This window comes from Nothoprocta perdicaria, unplaced genomic scaffold (genome assembly GCF_003342845.1).
Source record: "Nothoprocta perdicaria isolate Ctin4 unplaced genomic scaffold, notPer1 scaffold_76, whole genome shotgun sequence".
NCBI classification, from domain to species: Eukaryota; Metazoa; Chordata; class Aves; order Tinamiformes; family Tinamidae; genus Nothoprocta; species Nothoprocta perdicaria.
In genome coordinates this window covers 2,946,702-2,962,275 of record NW_020456043.1, presented here as the reverse complement: position 1 = coordinate 2,962,275, position 15,574 = coordinate 2,946,702, and the positions used below count along the sequence as shown (strand labels likewise).

Genomic DNA, 15,574 nt, shown 5'->3' with positions numbered 1-15,574 from the left:
ATAGGAGCAGGAACTGTCACGCTCCCGGAGCCGGGGTCCTGTGAGGGAAGGAGCTCAGGGCTCCGGGGCAGTGCCCGGCGGCGCCGGCGCAGGGCTCTGGGCCTCGGATGTGCCACGCGAGCGGCACAAGTGGCTCACGCTGCTCGTGGCAATGGGCAGTGGAGGAAACGTGGCCTTGGCAGTGGGCAGAGCAGCTCGCTGGAGCGTGTGCCTGTGCGTGGCTGCGCCCCAGGGCGCTGGGAAAGCTGCTGGGAGGGTCACTAGGGAGTTCCTCGGCAGACAGGGACCCCGCGTACGGGCTGTTCTGTTCCTCGTGTACCCGTGCCTCACAGTAGCATGCCTAAGGACAGGGTCACRTCTTTCTCCATGCTTGGAGAGGTGCAGAAGTGGCAGTGCTCACGCAGTGCGCGGCTGTCCCCTCTTCTACTTCACCCTCTTTGCACAGCCAGCGGCTCCGGCGCTGCTGTGCAGAATCCAGCCCTCCTCGCTGGGAGAAGGTGGGCGCCGTTCCCGGCTCCAAGCGCCGTTCCGGCCATGCGCCCTCCCCCGGGCAGCCCCGGCCGGGGCGATGCCCTGCACAGGACTTGGCCTGAGCGGCCAGCTCCGGCGCAAGGCAAGACCGAGCCGGCGGGCACCCGTCACGCCGTGCGCTGGGGCGCTCACCTGCTGCCTCCCTGCAGTGCAAAGGAAATAATAGCTTTTAGCTGCAGCTAATAGATTTAGATGATAAAACGCAGCAGGGGATTTGTTAAGAACACGAGCGAGCAGCTCTGGAAAGACAAAGCTTTATAAAATTAATATGCCGCTCCTCGGGAAGCGGCGGTTTGGAGACGCTTCTGGCGCTGGGAGCGTGCGGAGGCTCAGAGCAGCCTAATGAGGGCTGTTGTTCTTTCACCAGCGTCCCCCGCGCAGGCACCTTCCTCTAGTCCTGTCGCTGGYCACCACTGACAAGAGGCCACCCCCTCTGCCTCGCTGCCTCCCCTGAGGTGTCTCCAGACACTGCTCGGGTCCCCCCTCAGCCTTCTCTTCCCCAGGCTGAACAGGCCCGGCTCCCTCAGCCTTTGCTCACAGGGCAGATGTTCCAGGATGGGCAGGGACCAGGCACCGCCGCAGCATCACGGAGCGCAGAGCCAGGCACTCAGGTAATGCAGCACGGATCCGATTCACCAGGACTGGATTTCATTCTCCTGGGCTGAGCCCCGTCAGCACAAAACAGCTCTGAGCCGCGGTGCTGCAGGAGTTCGGATTTGCACAACTCCCCTGGGCAGCATCAGTGCGAGGTAAATGTGGCTGAGAGCAGAGCAGAAAACAAGAAGGGACTTGGCCCCTGCACACGCCTGCTGTCATCTCTTCCCCTGGCACATCAGGGCTGCACGTGGTGCGCGCTGGCACAGAGCTCCTTGCAGGAGCACCTGAGCGCCGTCACATCCAGCATGCACAGCTGCAAGGGATGGACTTCTTGCCCTGTATAATTCTGGTAATTTTTAATAAGGAGCTCAAAATGGGGTTCTTAATGCAACTCGCTGTCTTCAAGAGGTGCTAATTGTGTTCAGGAAAGAAAAATGGCTAGTGTGTGGTCTGCTCACAGCCCTTCTGTTTGTAGCATTCATTCCCAGCACTTGCATTGTGCTTACACATTTAAAAAGGAAAAAAAAATCTTTAAAAAGAAAAAGAAATCAAATCACTTGATTATATGCCCAGAGCTGAAAGCCAGCTCTGAGGTTAAGACTCTGCTGAGCTTTGGGGTCATGTGCAGCTGTAATCCTTTAGGAAACCAGCTCTGACAGAAGTGTCAGCTCCTCGGGTGCCCTGCAGGCTTTTAAACCTGTGTCTCTGTTTTCTACTCTGCGTGTTGCTGAAACGAGAAGAAAGCAGCAGATGGGAAATGCAATACATCATTCCCAAATACATCTTTGTTCAGGAAGTAACAATTTCACTTGTGATGTCAGGTAACCAAACAAGTAGTCCTGCTGAATGTGGTATCATTACTGAAAGACTGTTTTCAAAAATAACATTTTCTTTTTATTACTGGACACAGTCTATGCAGCTTCCACTCTGGAAGTTTCAATACTTCAAAGATTTTTGGCAAAAAAAGCCTCGGAAATTGTTTTCTTCCACAAATAAGCTGTTTCCAAGGCAATTTCATTCAAGTTAATTTGTCAGCATTTTAGTTTAATTGGTCTATTAAATAATAACAACCTAAGCATTTTTATTTTCTGTATTTTATTGTGTGCATTGTTATTTCTGTATTTTCTGTTTATTTGAAGTAATAGTGGTTGGGCTACCCAGCAGTGTCTGTGTATTATATATTGTACTATTAATCATCTGGCAATCATTTGTCTAGAGGCTGCAGAGATAAGAATTGCTGAATTGGCTATCTCAAATGGGGCTATTATGGTCTCCATTTGGTGAACAGGGCTTGTAACTGTATTCCAAGGACTGTATAGCAGTGGGAGAAAAAGCTTTCTCATAGGCTTAAGCAAAGACATTTTCTCAAAGCACTTGGACATTAGACTTTGAAATGTAGCTGGTAAGACCCTTTATATTCCTGCATCAGAGCTACCTGGATATTTTTGTGAGAAGAGGTGAATGAGCTGTTTCACTTTGCCTTAGAGCCATGCAGAGAAAACTTGACGAACTCTGATTATGAGACTTGGGTAATACCATCTGGGAGAAATGCCTTTGAAAACAGGGCAGCCGGATTGTCAAGCTCTGCTTCTATCCTCTTTAAATCCTCTGTGCAACCTCCATGGATGCTGGAAGGGCTGACGGGAGCGGGGTGAAGCAGTGCCCTGCCCCTGGGTTGGAGCAGGGCCTGGAGTCTGCTCTGCAGCACGGGCTTGCTGCGACATGGAGCGTGCAAGGAGCATTCCTGCAAGGAGCATCCCACTGAGCACACAAGGAGCATTCCTGCTTGTGCTCAGGCGTGGGCAGATGCCACTGAGCACACACGGAGCATTCCTGCTTGTTCTCAAGCATGGGGAAATGCTACCATGCATGCAAGGAGCATTCCTACTGTGCTCAAGCATGGGAGATGCCGCCGAGCATGCAAGGAGCATTCCTACTGTGCTCAAGCACGGGGAGATGTGATTGTCAAGACACTGAGAAGATGTGAGTGGGGATGAAGCAGGTCTGGGCAGAGCAGGGCTGGCGCTGCGGCTGCCCCTCACAGCCACCACCATCCCCGTGGCCCCGCAACTGCCAGGCGCATGGGGGAGCTGTGAGGATGAGGCACCTGGTCTAYGGATGGGTGGCATTAGGAAAGGCTAAGCTGGCACCCGTGCCAGCTGCCGGCTGTGAAGCCATGGGGGCGGCAGCCCTGCTGCTGGGGACGTGTCTGCAGTGGTGACGGGGGTGTTTGGGGAAGTGGCATTAGCTGCTTAATGGACAGGGCATGCTAACGGCATATTGTTTTCTGCTCCCTCACCTGATGCCACACTAGGGCCTCTTTACAACTCCGTGACCATTTAGATGATCCTTAAAGTGACTGAAACTGTATAAATCTGTAATTTATACCTCCTTTATGGGCCCTTCATGCTGCCAAGGTTGTGTAAAGCAACTTCGACATAACTGGCTTTAAGAAACCTGACTGAGTTCCTGAAGCTGAATGGATTACGACACATCAGCTGAGCTTCAGGAATCGGCCACGTGAACCTTTACCAGTTGTGTAAGTTGACTCATTTCGACCTATTTCACTGTGGCCCAAGCTGAGCTAAATTATTCTGTTTGCAGACAATATTGCAGATATGGACATCTGTTATGGCTCAGTTAACATGCGGGGTCGTGTCGAACTCGACCCTGTGGCTGAGCTCCAAGAACAAGCACCACCGTGTCCAAGCTGGCCATCAGTGAGAGGTTAATATCTGGGATCTTTCTTCTCTGTGCAATTCAGTCATCAGCTGCTTATTTTTGTAGCAACACGGCACTAAAAATAGTTTATGGCAGTGCTGTAAGGAGGAAATGTGGAGAATGACCATGCTGATAAACACCCTTCAACACCCATTACCATGAAGAGCACTAAAGCCTAAGTGACAGCCTAGAAAGAAAGAAGTGTCATCTTTGATTCATGCTGCTGTTGAATTAAGCAGTGTAATCACTGTCGAATCGATCATTAGCAGCTGTAAACAGCCGGTTCGTTAGGTGGCCTTCCTAAGGCAAAGCCATGGACCATTAACATGTTACACGTTGGGCTGTTAACAGCAATAATAATCAAGTCAACACTATCAGGAGAATTACCAATAATAAAGACCAATTTCTAACCTTATGAGATGTAAAGCAGGATCACAGTATCAGAATAAATCAAGAGTAGTTCTTTCAAGCGCAAGGAAATCACTGCATTGTAATAACATTTTTGGAAATTGGAGACTTTGAGCGTTTTAAACTGTTCAGACAGCATATTTTTGGAGAATATCCTGAAGCACACAGAAGTATCAACTCTTTAAAATCACCATTTTATTGGAAAGGGTGTAGGTCTTTGGAGGGCTAAGAGATATGTCGTAGTATGACTGGCAAGTTACCCTTATTCTAAAAACAGGGAAACAATTCCCTTTGCATGATTTAAAGTTAAAAACAACTGCTACTGTGGTGGTTTTTTTGATTTGTGGGGAGTTTTGGGGGGGTTTTTTTGGTGTGTGGTTTTTTTTTTTTTTTTTTTTTGAGAGAGCATCATTGCTGGATATGCACTTTAGATTACAGGAGCATTATCTAGGACAAAAAATAGATGATTTATTAAAGCAAAAGCCAACCTAGTTGTGGAAAAGCTGAGGATTTCCAACAATGACTCCTTTTCTGATTGCTTAGCTTCTAGACTACAGATAACTAAATATCCACAAGAGGGGATGACAATACCAGGTTTTTATCTTATTCATTTTAAACAATTTTAATCTCTTGATAGATATGCCTGTGTCTTGTTTTTCACATGTTGCAGCATCTCAGCATGCCTGTTATTCTTCTTTTTGCCTTTTCTATTGCTAACATTTTTTCATGTATTATGCATTGAAAAAGTGATGAAAACACCCATAAAAAAACAAATAAGCAACAGAGATACATATATGACCTTGCTGCTCTTCCTGTGTGTGAAGTAATTCCCCCCCTGCCCAAATTTCATCTGTCTCCCTCCCTGATAGTTCTATGTGATTCAAAATAAAATCTATTCCACTGCCCGCACTTGGAAACACACGTCTCAGAAGAAAAACAAGAAACCCTTCATGAATGCCAACAAGCTTGAAAAGATTATTTCAGATGGCAGTGTGCGCAACTTAAGGCGCACTTAAAAATTCCTTCTTCGAAATCCCAGGAGAGAAATCCTCCTCATTTCACCTGTTGTCTCCTTTTCACTAAATTAAAGGAACACTTGCACAAGCCACAGCACCCAGGTAGTGACTCATAGGGCATTTGCCAACTGTAGCTGCTGGACAAAGATGAAAGAGCAAATGTGAATGGCATCTAGAAGGGAGCTGGAAGGTCCATGCAGACCGTGGAGAATGGAAGCAGTCTTTTCTTTTTAAAAATATTTAAGATAATCCATAACATCTCTTGAACTGGATACGTGACCACTTGGATGGAACCCTACAGGTTCTTGAAGTGAAAAGTCCAATGAGAAGTCATTAAGGACTCACTATGGCTCACTATCTTCACCTGAAGCTTTGCCATCTCCTACGGCTGGAGGGTTGATAAAACATTGTTTAGGGACAAGAAGAGAAAAAGAGATGGATGTTGGAAGACAGCAAGGCAGAAACGGCCTCCCTTTTTGCCAGCTGACCATTTAAAATGCAATGCGATGGGACAGCCCATCTGAAACATGATCTGTTCCTGAGCTCAGGCGTGTGTTTGCTTGTTTGTTTGTTTGATTGATTGTTTTAACAGAAACCATTATTTGAAAAAGAGAATAAATTTATCCAGGGTGGCAGTAATTAGGCATAAGCTCTATTGCCTGGGTGGTGGATGGCTGCGTTGGATGAACATTGAAGAGATGTTCATCTAGGTCTTCAGAAAAGATCAAGACAGTCAAACAGAGTCAAAGTGAAGGAACCCCAAGTGATGGAAAGAAGGTTTTCTGTTTCTGGGGAATACAGTTTTAATTTGCAGATTATTTCTGAAATATGTTACCCGAATTTGCTTTATTTATGTTTRTTATTTAGCTATTCATAATGGAAACTTCTCAGGTCATCTTTGTCTGTACAAACAAATGTTTGTACAGAGTGCAGTACAATGCAAATGTGATTTAGGTCTTCCAGCACTAACATATTACAAATAATACATAACTAGGGCCTTTTAAAAATCTAAAATTGTATCTCTGCCTTCCTCATATACGATGTCACATTGTTACTCCTTGTTTCTCTCCRTGTACTTTATGAATGCTTTATGTCCCACTTGCATTACTTTATTGACTCTAATTATATGCTTTCTGTATGAGGGAGGCTATCAGCAGAGGATTCCCAAAGCTGGGTGCAAGATTTTTTTTGTGTTTTAGAATAAGCACTAGCAGGTTTGCCCTGCCTCAGTGCAACTGCAAAACGTTAATGAAGGTTCTAGATCAGGCCCTGCGCAGGGATTATGTTTTATGCATGAGGTCCCTGCTCATCCAAGACACATCAAAGGTGCATCACTGCCCACTGATAARCACTGATAAACACCCTCATTTGAAAGCTCTCTCATAACCTGTTGCTCTCGTCTCTCCTGAAGGTCTCTGAGCAAACAACCCTTCTCCTGGGAGATGCTGCAGTCCAAAGCCAGGTCACTGGCTCTSTTTCTGGCAGCAGCAGTGGCACTTAAGGTACATTGCTATTCAGGCCTCCTTCAGTGGGTGAGAATTTTCCTGCTCCTTATTCTGTGCTTTTTTGGAGATATAGGGGCATGATGAGGTCCTGAAATTAATGGAGACCGCCCTTATTAAATGAGTAGTTGCTCGCACTGTTGTAAAAGAATTTATGGAAGATCACAGCAGTTCAGCTCACAACGGCTTAAAGTACATTGAGAGGCTAATCATACACTGCCTGAGTGCTGTGTGGAGACTGCTGAATTAATCAGGTGCTTTGGCYTATGAAACACTGCAAAAAGAAAAAGGAAGGAAAAGGAAGAAAAAGAACCCAAAAGCAAAGGGAAGCTTGTCTGCTCACTGAATTGCCTGCAAGTGAAATGGTGCCCAGGGACCCCTTCAACAGCAGTCAGCAAAAGAAGTGACCTTCATTACGAGAGTGCTGACCGGGCACTTCCCAGGGTCTGCTTACCAGCCAAAGAAATCTCAGACAAAACGGTGTGCCTGGAGTAAGCAGCGGGGCCTAGGCTGCAAATGGACAGGCTGGGAAGAGGGATCCTGGCAGTGTCCCATTTGGGGCTGTAAGGGACAGAAGGGTTTGAGCTCGRTTGCTGACTGCCTGGCACATTATTTACTCGATTTGGTCCCCCATTCCAAAAGGGAATAATAATAAAAGTGGAAAATGGGCACAATAAATCTCCTTTTCTCACAGCTTCTGTCATACCTTTTGAGCTTGTGAGCACTTTGGTGTAGGAACTATCTCTTGATATAAATATATTTGGCCTGGGCATGTGCATGGGGACACTGCAGAAAYGTTGTGCTATAGTGTTAAGTAATAACTAATTGATAATACTTGCTAGACCGTGATTGTAAAGCTGGTATAGCGTGACATATTTATTCCTCTCTAGCTACTGGCATTGCAAAGAGCATATTGGCGTGGAAACAGGCAGCAGAGGCTCTGGTGCRACGCTTTCTGGGACCGTTCTCCTGATTCTGTCCGTTCAGGTAGGCAGCACACTAATTGCTTCTAGTAAAGTGAATTATTCCTAACGTGTCCGTATGGGGGTGCCTGGGAAGCTGCTTTGAAAGATTYGCTGCAGAGTAGCTTATTTTGTCCGACCTGCTGCAGTCGGTTCCCCAAGGCAYGTTAGTGGGACCGTCTGTCAGGACGCTCTAATAGAAATGCCAAGCTCACTGGAGCTGGCTGGCAAAGAGAATCTTGGGATCTCCTGGGAAATCACAGGGTTTTGTTCAGATCATTGACTGGAACAAAGCAAATAAATCCACAGGTTCTTGTCATACATTTATTTCCCCACTTTCCATTACACGCTGACATTCAACATCATGCAGCAGCTGCTTTGGGAAAACTAAGTGACACGCTCTCCTTCCTCCTTAGCTTCATGGAACTCCTCTGCCCTTGTAGCAAGAGCTTTTCTGACTCCTTCGGTCATGGGAGATGATAGACCCTGCACAAAACATCTAGAATGAGCAGGGACAACATCCACTTCTTTGCTCTTCAAGTCCATTGCAGCTCACTGCACCTCCACACTTATGTGCATCTGCACAGAGCATCTCTGCTGTGGCTGAAACCTCTGCTGCTGCATGACGCTTCCACACGCATCCCTCTGCGGATTTGGGAGGGCCGGAGGGTAAGTGTTCATGTATCCTAACTTTATTGAAAGCATTTTATGGGATGCCTATCACTCAACTTGGTCTAAGGCATGTAGTTTAAAAGTGGTTCCTGGATATACTCAACAGCATGAGAAGGATGCTMCTAGAGAAAATTGTAATTTTTTCTTTCTTAGATATGTTGCTTAGAATAGGATGAATCAAATATAAACAACACCCTTGTTCAGTTGTTTCAGAAAGCCATATAGTTAGTTCAGACCCATCCAGTGTGAGAGATCTTACCCTGGAGACCTTACAGATTAGACAGCAGAATAATTGTTGGGATGTGATGAAGATCACAATGAACATTGCCATACAGCAACAAGTCTAAACCCTGCTCCTCAAAGATGTATTTGGATGTCTAACTCCCACTGAAGAGAGGTGTCCTAAAAGGCTTGGTGGAAACAGATAGATTTACAAAAAGATCAAGATTAGACAGAGAGCTAGGTTTGCTTTCCTTTGATCTGTAATTCCCTTCATTTTTTAAGAATAAAGCAGGGATGGAGGGCAGAAGGCCTTCTCAGTCTCACACCATATTTCACTGCCAAGTGCTGCCTGCAGACAGCAGAAAACCWGAGCATCCACTTTCAGGTGAGCTGTCATGGGGATGTCCAGGTGTGCCAGGGCAGGAATTAGAGTAGGAACTTGTTTGCAGTGTTAAGAGATTTACTGCTTGGAGATAAGCAGAACTCCCCCAAACCTCCCCAAATATAAGCCAAAACCGTGCTGTGCTTTCTAAGGAATTCAAAGTTTTATTTTTGACCTTTCCTATTTATCACTACAAACCTAACATTTTAGAAACAATGGAAAATTGATAAGACTGAACTAAACAAAGTCATACTGGATCCCAAGATCTTGTCAGTGTTCAAGACCTATTCATTAGACAGCATCTTCTTTCATTGACTCATAGTCCCTGGACTCATCATGGTACACCCATTAACATGGAAGAGCAGATGTCATTGTGGACGCAATGACTTGGTGACACATGCAAGAATCCTACGTTCCTTGTTCTCCTTCTGCTAACCTGTCTCTTTCTCAAATAGTTCATGGTTTGTAAGCCCCCTAAGTGCTCAGAGAGCACCTAGAACCAATAATACTATTAGCATGAACCCTCTTAATAATCTTGTGTAAATACTGGGGTCAATGCTATAATGGAAAATGAGGMGGTTTATGATTTCCAACTACCAGCTTTTTTGTCACCATATTGTTTTATTATTGATCTTGTTGTAACCTTTGATGTTCTATCTGATGAACGAATAGTTTGCCACTAATTTCCTACARTCAGTGACAATATTAAGGGATTTGAAAGATGCACACAAAACAAATTTTGAACAATATAGGACTTGGTTCATTTGTATATTATGCACCAAGAAATAGCATCAACTGCCCTAAACTAGTGAGTACATAAGCCAGTTAATCCACTGAGACATTATTGTGATAGGTGCGTTGATGAAAGGAACCCAGGTTCGGCATAATGCAGCACGTGGAAGGAATGTCTCCTGCAAGGGATCACAGTGCTGGGGGCCTCAGCCTTCCTWGCAGATGGGTTCGTACAATCTTGGTCATGGCTCCAGCTGCCAATGATGTTTCAGTTTTGTTTGACTTCCAGTTTGTTGCCTGCCAAATCCCAAATAAATGCATATGAAAAATGTTCATAGAATCATAGAATGCCSAAGGTTGGAAGGGACCTCAGAGGTCATCGAGTCCAACCCCCCTGCTCACGCAGGGTCACCTAGAGCACGTGGCACAGGGCTGCATCCAAGCGGGTTAAACAGTTTGCAAAGTGGAACAGTAGGGCATTAACTAGGTCAACTAGGATTGAATTGAGACCAGTGAGTGGTCATCATCCTCAAGCAGCAGATTTGCTTTACTGWTAAAGCATTAGCGCTTGTGTTTCCCATTATAATGTGTGGGAACAAACAGCCTTACAGGATAGGCACTAGCATATCTGCTAGGGTATTTTGTACCCATGAAAATGAAAACAAGATCTTGATAAAATTCCATTTTTCCACATAAATCAGCTACCTGATAACTGCATGTGATTGCAATAAATCTCCAGTGAGGAATGATGGATGTAACAATAGAAAAGAAAAGCTGCTAGAGCCAAACTTTGTTGTACTGACAGCCTTTGCAGAATGTAATTGTTAATAGCTGCCAAAAGCCATGAGATTATGTTCAGCTCATGAATTTGTTCTCCTGCTCTAATGCATCTTGTGATGTAGCTCTGATTGGTGTTATCCAGTGCCATGCTGAGAGAAGAGAGGAGGTATCTGCTGAATTCACTTAAGAATTCAGCAACTCAGTTTATTTCAGAATTTATTTTTTTACCACAGAGCAAATAGATACTCCTTCACTTTATAAACCATAAAAATGTTTCAGCATATCTCTAGGGCTAAAACTGAAGCGTGCTGAATTCTTAGCTAAAGGACAAGGAATTCAGGTGGCCAATGTTCTTCATTGACAGCTGGCCAGAGACTGTGACCATTCTTGCAGCAAAAACATGGAATCAGCGGCAGTTYAAGAGGTGCCCAAGTGCATCACCTTGACTGTAAGCAGGATGGTGCTAAGGGTGGCAGGGACAAAGCACTGGCACTTCCCATGTGTTATGACACATGAACCACATGTAGCAAAATCAACTTTATTCCAACATGTGGATCTTTTAAAAGGACACGGTTACTGTAATTGCATAATGGACTAACTGTCTCATTCTTTGAAAATTAGCATTCAAAGCCATTATTTACAGAGACAATACAGCCATTTTGTTCCAGGATGAGCRAGAAGAGGAGCAAGGCAGATTAATGAGGGCTTTCTGACGGGTCAAGGCACAACAGTAAGCTGATGAACTTAAAATTACTAGGGAAGTAAAATTGCCTGCAAAGTTTGCTGGAGGTCTCCTGAGAAAAATTAAYGTGACGAAGAAACTGCAGAGGAGGGAACAATTACTGGAGACAGGAGTGAGGCGCTCAGGTGTGGGAGGTACGGGGGAAAAATGAACCCAGTAGATGATATGTCCTTGAGAAATCAAATACCTGGTACTGCCCTTCCTCTGAAAAAGGACATAAATAATGGTTTGCCTCTGGGAGAAGAGGGGTCCGAGCTGCACCAGCAGTGACATCAGCCCATTCTGCCCCATCCAGACATCTCTCTGCTGCCGCGGAGGGTGCACAGGTCTACCTGTGAAGATCTGGCTGGAGAGCAGGCAAACGCAGCTGATGCGGAGCACAGATTCAGACCAGGGTGCACGGAATGGCTAGAGTCAAGTTGAGCTGCTAGATATTCTGATCTAAAGCACAAATATCTTGAAAACATGCATAATAATGTCAGTGGTGTGAGCTAGTGGGAAAGACCAACATATGCTCTACAGGACTGAGGGAAGTGGCCTGAAGTACAGTGATTCCCTGTAGCCTGAGAAACAAAACTCACAGCTTCAGGTGAAAAAATTGTTACCAAAAAAGTAATGAATTGGTCAATTAAAATGTRATGCTAACTGCTGGACGTGAAGGAGAGAGGTTGAAGAAATGTTACACTAGATTTACAGACTCTGTGTTGCAGACATGCACATCTTGATCTTGGGCAGAAATGATTGGAGAAAGCTTATTTCTGATGAGGCATCATTTTGCAGTTTTTGCATGGGCTGCTTGAGTAGAACATGCCCAGAATTTGCTTTTCTGGCTTCGTTAGAAGGAACTCAGCACAGCTGAATCATCATCCCCAACGTGCAGAAGGTGCAGGGCTGTCTTTATGGTCTTGGACATTTGTGTAGATGCTTTCTGTGAGCTTGCCTAGGTGTATGCAGATGTTTGAGGCGTTGTGTTCAGTTCTCATTTGTGGCATTTCRGTAAGCAGAACTCATCAGATTTCATATTTACACACTTTATTTGATGCTTCATAAACAGCATCTTTTACCAAAATAAATGATAGGGAGAATTGTACCAGTATAAAACTTTAGAGTTCCTCCATTCCTTTTGAAGAAGTTAATTCGGATTTATATCACCGTCACTGCTGAGGGGAAATTGTGGCCAACAACAAGTATGCGGCAATTTTATGCTGTGAAAGGAAGTGTTCTGATAAAAACTTATGTTACTTTATGCTGAGTAATCTTGGCTATTAAAAAAAAAAGAAGTAGAAATAAATAAGATTTTGAAAGTAATTTCTGCCTGATGAGCACCAACRGTTCTGGAATATCTTATGAAGTAATTAAACACATATTAAATCATAAGGTTCAATGCAAAAGACCTAGCATTATAACTGCCCATATGTTGTGCTTCTGCATTATCAAAATTTTATTGTTAATTCCAACTTTTAAAGCTCTTGGCCTCTGCAGAGTCTGCCTAGCTTGTCCCCTTTGCCTGGTTACTTGCTGCCATTGGAGACCAGCTGCCAAGAGATGGGACATCAGTTCCTCAAGCACAGCTGGGAGCAGGTGGGAACTGAGATGTAGGATGTCAACACAGCCTTTTGCTAATCAGTAGCTGCTGGTCTCTCCAAGATAGAAAGCAAATACCTCAAAATTAATTGCTGGAAGCTGACCTTAATGCCTGGAGCGGGGGAAAAAATSAAAGGGAGAGGATATTTATAAAAAAGTCAAACTTGTCCGTGAGTAGTAACCCATACAGAACCTCTTCTTTCTATGAAGATTAACTCAATAACGTCTTCCTTGGTAGCAGGGAATTCGCAGTTGAGTTCTTAAGGCGAATACATAAAGTTTGCCTTTGCTAGATAATGAAGTAGTGCCAAATGCAGGTTTTGCATTTCCTGTTTTCTCGTCCCATTTGTTAGCTGGCAGCATCTCCTCTTAGGAAGTGAGGAAGGAGAAGAAAAGTAATTGGGAAAGCAGTTTTTAATACCCAGGGTTGGATATATTAAGACTTATAGTTCTCCCTACCTAAATAAGAATCGTGGCCCGTATGACATGCTGCAGACCTGGAAGAAGAGGTAGGTTTTGGAAGCTGCGACTCAGGAGGGCCAAAATGCCAAGAGTGCAGGGTCAGGAAAGTTTGCGTGCGTTACAGCTTGTGTTGTTCTGCAGTCTCAAACACAAAATCTTTTTAGGAGAGTTTTTGTGTGTGTGTGTATTTATATATATATATATATGTATATATATATATATATAAAAGGGCATTTCCTTTGTCTCACTCATAAAGCTGTCTTTAAATCCTTTCTTTTACTGTTCTTTCTCTGACCTCCCCCCCAAAAAAATTATCCTTTAAAATTTTACAATTTTTATGCAAAGGATTTTTAAAGCAGATTTTTTTTTTTTAATTAGCTTCTGCTCCCCTCATAGTTTCCGTTTTGGTCMTGCAGAAAAATTTGAAACTGCAGTGCAGCGCAATCCACCCTGGTGGAGCCAGRCCTCTCTGGGGAGCTCTTGTGCTTCCTCCTTGGGCTCTACGTGGAGATCTCCGACCTACATTACTGCAGCCTCACACAGAGTGTTGCCCCATGCAGAACGGGCAAGTTTCTTTGCAATCTAGAATAATTGTCTTACAGCAAAGCAAGGCATCTCATGCTTGCCAGACACAAACATCCTGATTTCAAATGGTTCTTAAATAAGTAGTAAAAGAGAATATTAATTGCACAATGCTACTGAGTGCAAATATGTGTTTGTGGGCARATGCCATTCTTCTTTACGTAAGTCAGAAAAAAAACCACAGGATACAGGTTGTGGCAGTAATGACTAAATAAGGAGGGAACCGTGCTGATTAGGAAAAAAAAAGGCAGTAAAAATCTTTGCAGTCATCAGTAATACCAATAGAAAAAAAACTTGATAGATAAAAAGTGAGAAAATTCTCAACATTACAGTTGAAAACTTCACCARTGTTCTGCACTGTTCCTTAGATGAGCCAAGATCGATTTTCTTGAGGCCATATTCTCCCTCCAAGGAAAATAGCTGTTGACAAGAATTTCAATTTAAAGGATGAATTTTCATTCCAATAATAATATTTGAACAATTTCCAAATGATGAAAAGAAAATAATTTAAAATAAGCCTGAATATGACAGTGAACAAAAATATTCTTTACCATATTTGATGAGTTCTAAATACTTAATTCTTGTAGACTTTTTTTCATGTGCTAAAAGGGAACTAAGTAGAAGCCTAAGGCAAAAGAGCTTCTCATCTTAGTACAGCAATTTTATTATGAGCAATTTTGTGCTGCTCATCTATAGGGCATAATGAACGCTGGCTACTTGTCGACCGTGCAGCAAAGCTGTCGTGTTCATTACTAGTTTTGATGCTTTTTGTTTCTGCAGCTGATTAGACCTGTTTTTTGGACTGGGTCATCTTACATTTGCAGCACCTGGACTAGCTGTGGGACAGCATCTTCTTTATCTCATTACCCCCGGAAGAGATGGAGCAGTGCTGGGAATTTGGGCTGGTGCAGGTAGGAGGGTTGTGCTCCTCCAGGTTACTGGGTCATGGGTGGCCTCCTTTCCCCAGATGTTTCCCCACGGCTGCAGCCCTCGTTGCAGAGTTTGCAGCTCTGCCTCTCTCCCCGTGCGCCCCAGGGAGCAGGGCAGGGTCTGCTGGGCAGGGCAGGTCGGCACCTTCTGCTTCTGTGTGCAGCATGCATTTAAAGGCCGAATCCTGGAGTGCTTTAACATCTTTCCCCTCATTAGGAAATAATGCAGCTGGTTTACACCATAGGCTCCCTAATTGCATCCTCCTGGGGAAACATTTACAACAGAGTTGTAATTTTCAGGCAACCTCAGGAAAGCCCTGTTGTTTCTGACAGTTCCCTCAGGACACTTCATTCCTGCCACGGGGAAGGGAGAGAAAAATCACATTTACCAGCTCTGTTAGGGAAAAGACTTTTAATCAACAGATTTTCATCAAAGAGGTAGGTAGGATAAACCACGTAACTGATGTATTTCCTTTCATGCCGAGGTCTAGGTAATGCCAGCAAGGCAGTACGGAAACCAAGGAGGACAGGAAAACATTAATATTGACAATTACAAAAGTTATTCCAAAGCAGAGAAGAACAGTGGAGCAAAAGCAGCTGCTTAGGCTCATATTGGATCATCACTAACAGCACAGGGAAATTATGTCTTCTCTGCATTTCATTAGCTATGACTTTAATAGTAAGCACTTAGATATGATGTGAACAAGATCTTGGATCCCATGGAACCTGCACGGCTCCAGCCCTGGAATA

The 15,574-nt window shown here is 44.3% G+C and overlaps 2 long non-coding RNA genes across 2 annotated transcripts in view; both read left to right on the top strand.

Annotated features, from left to right (window-relative positions):
• LOC112957790 overlaps positions 1-6,757 on the top strand; it is a 150,823-nt gene extending 144,066 nt beyond the window's left edge. The window contains exon 3 of the long non-coding RNA XR_003251270.1: positions 6,685-6,757. This is a non-coding gene — a long non-coding RNA (uncharacterized LOC112957790). The remainder of the gene's footprint in view (positions 1-6,684) is intronic.
• Positions 6,758-7,683: 926 nt separating this feature from the next.
• LOC112957791 lies at positions 7,684-14,733 on the top strand. Its single transcript, XR_003251271.1, has 3 exons — positions 7,684-7,762; positions 8,154-8,406; positions 14,676-14,733. It is a non-coding gene; the product is annotated as an uncharacterized LOC112957791 (long non-coding RNA).
• The last annotated feature ends 841 nt before the right edge of the window (positions 14,734-15,574 follow it).